Raw genomic sequence first — 8,407 nt, forward strand, 5'->3', positions numbered from 1 at the left:
CAGCAAGCGACTAGCATGTTTGGTGGCTAACATACGCAAATGAGAGCGAGAAGAGAAGGCAAAAGCACGGTCGAACAACTATGACCAAGAAGTGATCCTAGAACAACCTACGTCAAGCATAACTCCAACACCGTGTTCACTTCCCGGACTCCGCCGAGAAGAGACCATCACGGCTACACACACGGTTGATGTATTTTAAATAAGATCAACTTTAGGTTTTCTACAACCGGACATTAACAAAATTCCCATCAGCCCATAACCGCGGGCATGACTTTCGAAAGTTCAAATCCCTGCAGGGGTGTCCCAACTTAGCCCATCACAAGCTCTCACGGTCAACGAAGGATATTCCTTCTCCCAAGACAATCCGATCAGACTCGGCATCCCGGTTACAAGACATCCTCGACAATGGTAAAACAAGTCCAGCAACACCGCCCGAATGTGCCGACAAATCCCGATAGGAGATGCACATATCTCGTTCTCAGGGCACACTCAGATGAGACATCCTACGAGTAAAACCAACCCTCAAGTTGCCCCAAGGTGGCCCCGCAGTCTACTCGGTCAGACCAACACTCAGAGGAGCACTGGCCCAGGGGGGTTTAAATAAAGATGACCCTTGAGTCCGCAGAACCCAAGAGAAAGAAAAGGATAGGTGGCGAATGGTAAAACCAATGTTGGGCATTGCTGGAGGATTTTTACTCAAGGCGAACTGTCAAGGGGTTCCCATTATAACCCAACCGTGTAAGGAATGCAAAATCCGGGAACATAATACCGATATGACGAAAACTAGGGCGGCAAGAGTGGAACAAAACACCAGGCATACGGCCGAGCCTTCCACCCTTTACTAAGTATATAGATGTATTAATTAAATAAGAGATATTGTGATATCCCAACAAAATATCCATGTTCCAACATGGAACAAGCTCCAATCTTCACCTGCAACTAGCAACGCTATAAGAGGGGCTGAGCAAAGCGGTAACATAGCCAAACAACGGTTTGCTAGGACAAGGTGGGTTAGAGGCTTGACATGGCAATATGGGAGGCATGATAAAGCAAGTGGTAGGTATCGCAGCATAAGCATAGCAAAAGAGCGAGCAACTAGTAAGCAAAGATAGAAGTGATTGCGAGGGTATGATCATCTTGCCTGAAATCCCGCAAGGAAGAAGAACGAGTCCATGAAGAAGACAAACAGACATAGACGAACGTGTCCTCAAAACGCGACGTTATCGGAACCAACCCGAAGAAGTAACACCGGAAAGGAGCAAATAGCATGGTAAACAACTAACACACGAACATGGCATGATTGCAGGATACGGTATGTGATGCATATGCATGATTTCGAAAGAAATGATTGAACCTGGCCTCAACTTGGAAAACCAAGAGTGCCACTGGAAATGGGAGTTGATTTCGGTCGAAATCGATATAAAGATCACCGGAATCGGATGCACGGTTTGGAAATGGCAAGCAAAACAAATATGGCACCGGTCTGCGATAAACATCAAGTAACCATCTAAATGCAACAAGATAAATATGCTACAGCACTCAAACATGGCAACAAAATACATGGCAGGGATCCACTCATGATGCTTGACAAAAGATGAACACTGAGCTACGGCTAATTCATCCATTAACAGGCTCAAACAAGCATGGCAAAAGTGCAAAAGATAACAGGTTTCAGACTTAGTGAAATTAGCAACAGGACATGAATTTATCATCAGGAAGCAATGTTTAGAGCAATGAAACAACATGTTACAGGAACATATCATGGCAAAGAAAGGCATGGCATGAAGCTACTCTAAGCATGTAACAAAAGCCCCTTAGTGACCATGAGCCAAAAGGGATCAGAAAATACAATTGCAAGCATGCGAACATAGCAAAAACATAAACAGATTCAGACTTGGTGAAAAACTGGAGCATGCAAAACAGTTAACAAGTAGGCATGTTTACGAGCTCGATGCACTCACTACAAGGCATGGCATGACAAACTAAGCATACACCCATCAAGAAGACATGGCATAGAAGCTAGACATGGAAAGAACAACAACATAGCATGCACGGATCAACAACAACAAGCTTGGCAAAATTGCTAAACATGTTAACAATCTGCCAGGAACATTTTATAGCAAAAGTAGAGCTCGATTGACTCAAGCTAGGGTACTCCATAAATGCAAACAAGGACATGGATGGATAGAGCACCACAATATTAACAAAACATCCTTACTGATCATCCTCAAAAGAGGCACGGATCACTAGGAAACAACATGAACATATGGCATAACAACAAAATCAGGACAAGGACTTAGTGAAATTCGAAGTCCCTGAAATCAGCATCAACGATTACGCTACTTTGCATGCTTGCGCTAGTCACCACAAAGATCACAAAAATACATGGCATACACCCCTGTAAAGATGGCATGGCATTCTACAAAACACATGTAGGGCTCAGGATCACAGCATGCACACATTAATCATGGCAAAAATGACAAAAGGCCATTTGCTAAAACAGATCTGACAAACTCATCACATAGCCCTCTTCCAACAACATTTCGGGCATCAAGATGAGCTCAAATGAAAATGATGCAATGAGATGAAATGATGTACTCGTTGAGACGAACATTTTGATATGCTACACGCACGAATCGGAGCCACGGGTGCAGAGTTATGGCATGATGAAGATTGCATAAAAATTAGGATTTAGGGAAGACAGTCAACCTCTGAGATTCTAGATCTCAGATCCAGATCGGAGCGGCGCGTGGTTCGAGGTTCGCTGGCTGGGCTCGCCGGAGATGAGGACGGGGAGGAAGCTGGAGGAGGGTCGGGCCGGACCGGAAGAGCGGGGCACCGGCGAAGGGCGCCGGCGAGGTGCTCCGCGGCGGCGCACGCGCGGAAGCCGAGGTCGGCGGCGCGGCGAGGCGCAACGGCGGCCGGCGAGGGTGGAGAAGGCGGCGCGGTGGCGGAGTAGGGCGGAGGCGGCGGCCGGAGCTCACGGCGGCGGCGGCGGGCGGCTGCACCGACGATGGAGGCGGCGGCGTACGGAGGCGCGGGTGGCGCGGGCGCGTCGGGGCGGCGGCACTGGCGGTCCGGGCCGGGCGAGCCCTGCCTGGGCTCCACGGGCCGCGGCGGGCGCGCTGCAGAGGGAGGCTGAGGTGGCGGCGCGCGAGTGGAGGGGAGCGGCGGTGGAGTGACGTGGCATGCGCTGATTCGCCGGAGTGACGCGTCTGGCGGACATGTCCGTTGCGGGATGGACGTGTCCGGCGGTGCGAGGAGGGAGATGGCTAGGGTTTGGACTGCGCGAAAATTCAAGGAGAGCCACATATATATAGGTAGAGGGAGCTAGGAGAGTCCAAATGAGGTGCGGTTTTCGGCCACGCGATCGTGATCGAACGACCGAGATGATGGAGGAGGTTTAGGTGGGTTTTGGGCCACTTTGGAGGGGTGTTGGGCTGCAACACACACGAGGCCTTTTCGGTCCCTCGGTTAACCGTTGGAGTATCAAACGAAGTCCAAATGGCACGAAACTTGACAGGCGGTCTACCGGTAGTAAATCAAGGCCGCATGGTAAGTCTCGGTCCAATCCGAAAACGTTTAGCACCCGCACATGAAAAGAGGTAGAAAGGGACACCGGGTGACATAGGAGCGCCGGATTGCAAAACAGACAACAGGGAAAATGCTCGGATGCATGAGACGAACATGTATGCAAATGAAATGCACATGATGACATGATATGCAATGCATGACACGCAAGCACCTGACAAGGCAACAACAGCGAATAACTGGAGGACACCTGGCACATCGGTCTCGGGGCGTTACACCCGAGCTGATTAGAGGATACTTGAATGATGCACCGGTAATATTTCGAGAATGAGAGCTGAAAGCTGAGAATGAATAAACCCGAAATGATGGCCTTCGGAGAATAAAACTGAGAAGACTCCTGAATTGCTCCAGATGGGTGAAAAGAATTCTCACAATCGAAAACAATTATGAGAGGATGGCAGCAAGCTAGCACCATGAATCTTTGGGATAACGGGTGAGGATTTAAGAGGAACTCCTCTTCGGTCTTCAAATCTGAGAGTGACGAGAAGAACACCACCAAATTGTTGAGACACTCCGGAATAATGAAGAATAGAAAAGTTGAACCGACGCTGAAAAGAATTTGAAAGATCTTGGAGAAAGACATATGACTGATGATAATTCATTCTTACATCAAACTTTGAAATGAATTTGAGAATAATTCCGGGAAAATAAGAACAGTCAGGTAAGATCCCGAGAAAAGACCTGTGGGTTAGGGCCCACTCAAAAGATACACCGTTGAACAATTTGAAAAAGAGATTTCACCGGTTGAATAAAATGGCTTGAATAAGGTAAGACCTCGAAATAGCTTGAATGGATTAGGAATGAAAACATGAATCTTCTGAGATATCTTCAACACTCCGGAACAAATGAATAGCGAGAGGTGAACGATTAAGAGGTGCATCGACATGAGAAAATATTTGAAATGAGGAAAGGGATGTGATCAACAAAGCTTGGATTGAAACCACCGTAGAAGAAAAGAGAATGAAGAATAATAAACTTGAAGCTCCGTTAGTATCTTCTTGAGAATCACCAGATAAGAACATTGAAGGAAAAGAATGAAGAGTCTTCACATGAATAAAATGAATACTTGATTAAGAAATCCGAGTCCTTGAAGAAAAGGGTGGGAGGGCGGGAAAAACAAGGACAACTTGGGACGGGTGAAACGAACAACGTTGGGAAAAACTTGAGTTGATCTTGCGGAATGTTGAAATGATTGGATCCACTTGAAGAGGAGCACGTCGGTTGGGAAAAGAATTGGCATGACAATCTCAATGATCAAGAAGGATTAGTATCCACATAGGAATATGAGAACACCACTTAGAAAAGGTATGGAATCCACATTTGACATTGAAGCAACTCGAATACCACAAATAAAAGAAAACAAAGGATTGGCTTGCAGAATAAGCCAGAACAAACATATGATAGATCCCATATCGTATCATGTGTCTGTTGGAAGGATATCCTGATACTTGAATTCCCACTTATAAACTCCCGAAACTTTCTGGTTATGCAATCAGGTGTTGGGGATACATGGGAAGCATAATATCTCACCCAAAACTAACAAATCCTACATCCAGCTGTATCCATCCTTCAACACATAACCAAGAAACCTTCGGAAATCGTTTACCTCAACCTTCAAAAAGCATCCGTTATACGAGTTATGGCAATACTCCCGAACTCTCGCCCCAGTATTGGGTGGCGTCGAGGTTATCTCACCAACAACTGCATAAAAGAGATTTTCGATGTTGGCAAACTCAGGTATTCCAGAACTGCAACGATAAAATTGGGACGACAACACCTCGGAGCTCAACTCCCCGGGACACTGCCACAACCCCTAAATGTCAGGAAGCACCAAGAACAATGTTCTCACCACAAAACCATCGGAACGATTCCAAGATACCCGCACGATCCTAAAAAAATCATGAAATTTGAGAAAAGAAAAGTCAAAACTTCTAGGCCAGGAGGCCTCATCAGAGCGACGAAGGGACTGAGGAGTAAAAAGAATCCTACTCTCCGATATATATAATAGTAAGACTCAAAACATTTTCTTCTAGACTCAACAATGTTAGCGGTTCGATCAAGCAGGGGGCTCCTAAGTCGGGGATGGCTCTGATTACCAACTTGTAACACCCACGATGCGGCTATATCTCCCACGTGTCGGAACACGACTTAGAGGCATAACCGCATAGTAGGCATGTCGCAAGAGGGGTAATCTTTACACATCCCATGTACTGAATAAGAGAGGGATAAAGAGTTGGCTTACAATCACCACTTCACACAATACATAAATATATAATACATCATCCAGAATACAATCAAGGTCTGACTATGGAACCAACATAAATAAAGACAACCCCAAATGCTAGATCCTCGATCGTCCCGACTGGGCTCCACTACTGATCAACTGGAAACGAAACAACACAACGAACACGATCTTCATCGGGCTCCCACTTGAGCTCGGTTGTGTCACCTGCACTGGTATCATCGGCACCTGCAACTGTTTGGAAGTATCTGTGAGCCACATGGACTCAACAATATCACACCCGCGAGATAAAGACTATTTAAGCTTATGGGTAGGAAAGGGTAATGAGGTGGAGCTGCAGCAAGCACTAAGCATATAGGGTGGCTAACTAACGCAAACAAGAGCGAGAAGAGAAGCAAAGCAACGGTCGTGAACTAGAAGTGATCCTGAAACTACTTACGTCCAAACATAACACAAGAACCGTGTTCACTTCCCGGACTCCGCCAAGAAGAGACCATCACGGCTACACATGCGGTTGATGCATTTTAAATAAGCTAAGTGTCAAGTTTTCTACAACCGGACATTAACAAATTCCCATCTGCCCATAACCGCGGGCACGGCTTTTGAAAGTTCAAACCCTGCAGGGGTGTCCCAACTTAGCCCATCACAAGCTCTCACGGTCAACGAAGGATATTCCTTCTCCCAGGAAGACCCGATCAGACTCGGAATCCCGGTTACAAAACATTTCAACAATGGTAAAACAAGACCAGCAAAGCCGCCCGGATTGCCGACAAATCCCGATAGGAGCTGCACATATCTCATTCTCAGGGCACACCGGATGAGTCACACATCGGGTTGGCATAGACCTGGTTGCCCAGGGGGCGCCGGACATCGCTCAGGTTGGACCAACACTTAGAAAAGCACTGGCCCCGGGTGGGGGGGGGGGTTAAAATAAAGATGACCCTCAGCAGCGCGACTCCCAAGGGAAAAGTAGGTGGTGGTGAGGCAAATGGTAAAACCAAGGTTGGGCCTTGCTGGAGGAGTTGTATTCAAAGCGAACTGTCAAGGGGTCCCCATAACACCCAACCGTGTAAGGAACACAAAATCAAGGAACATAACACCGGTATGATGGAAACTAGGGCGGCAAGAGTGGAACAAAACACCAGTCATAAGGCCGAGCCTTCCACCCTTTACCAAGTATATAGATGCATTAATTAAATAAGAGATATTGTGGTATCCCAACATATCCATGTTCCAAACATGGAACAAACTTAATCTTCACCTGCAACTATCAACGTTATAAGAGGGGCTGAGCAAAGCGGTAACATAGCCAAACAACGGTTTGCTAGGACAAGGTGGGTTAGAGGCTTGACATGGCGATATGGGAGGCATGATAAAGCAAGTGGTAGGTATCGCGGCATAGCAATAGAGCAAGCAACTAGCAAGAAAATATAGAAGTGATTTCGAGGGTATGGTCATCTTGCCTGAGATCCCGCAAGGAAGAATAACGAGTCCATGAAGAAGACAAACAGACATAGTTGAACGGATCCTCACAAACGCGACGTTATCGGAACTAACCCAAAGAAGCAACACCGAAAAGAAGCAAACAACATAGTAAACAACTGTCACATGAACATGGCATGATGCACAACCAAGTATGATGCATGTCTGGTTTAATGAAACATGGCATGGCAAAGTGCACAAACAACACTACAAGTTAAGTGGAGCTCAATATGCAACGAGTTGCATATTGACGGAACACCACATTCAAGTTATTTAGTTCGATCTCGTTTATGTACCCAACAATATTAAATGTTGATTAACATGGGAAGAGGTGAAGCAAAAGATAACTACCTATCTAGGCAAGTTTAAATGAGGCCGGAACAACAAACAACATGTCCGGAAAATCCTCATGTGCAATTTATGGATTTGGTATTGTTCTACCCTAAACCATATTTTAGAGTTGTTAAACATGCAAAGTGATGCCACCAAGGTAAACTAGGCATTATTCTACCCCATTTACATATAAAGTTTGTTAAAAACCGAGTTACAGTTAATTTGTTATGAATTAAAGCAATTTTAGCATGGCATTAGGCAAATTATATGCAAACATCATTTAAACATTTTAAACATGCATGAAAGTGGCATAATATGAACATAGACACAATTCTAAGCATTTTTCATATTAAGTTTGTTTAATTCCGATGCACAATTTGTGAGATATTATATGCATGAACTCTAGGGGCTTTTCTACAAAACAAGAAGCATCTGGATAATTACTAAAATCGCTGGACAGGAAAAAAACATAATGGGCTGAAATCTTGGATTGACTGGACTTCTCACCCCGGGCTGAGGCCCAGTTCGGTGGAGAGGCCAAGGCAGACCGGCGGATCTGGCGGCCCACGGCATAGGCGAAGCAGAGGATGGCTCGCGCGGGCAACGCGGCACTCGTCCATCCTGGCGCTGGGACAAGTCAACGAGGGCGCGGCTGGCCTTCTCGTTCGAAGCAGAGGGTACGAGCGGACAAGGCCTGTCGATACAGAGGAGGCAGCGGACGGCCGGGCGCGAAGCAGAGGCAACGACAGCGACTGACGG

This window comes from Triticum urartu, chromosome 6 (assembly GCF_003073215.2).
Source record: "Triticum urartu cultivar G1812 chromosome 6, Tu2.1, whole genome shotgun sequence".
Taxonomy (NCBI): domain Eukaryota; kingdom Viridiplantae; phylum Streptophyta; class Magnoliopsida; order Poales; family Poaceae; genus Triticum; species Triticum urartu.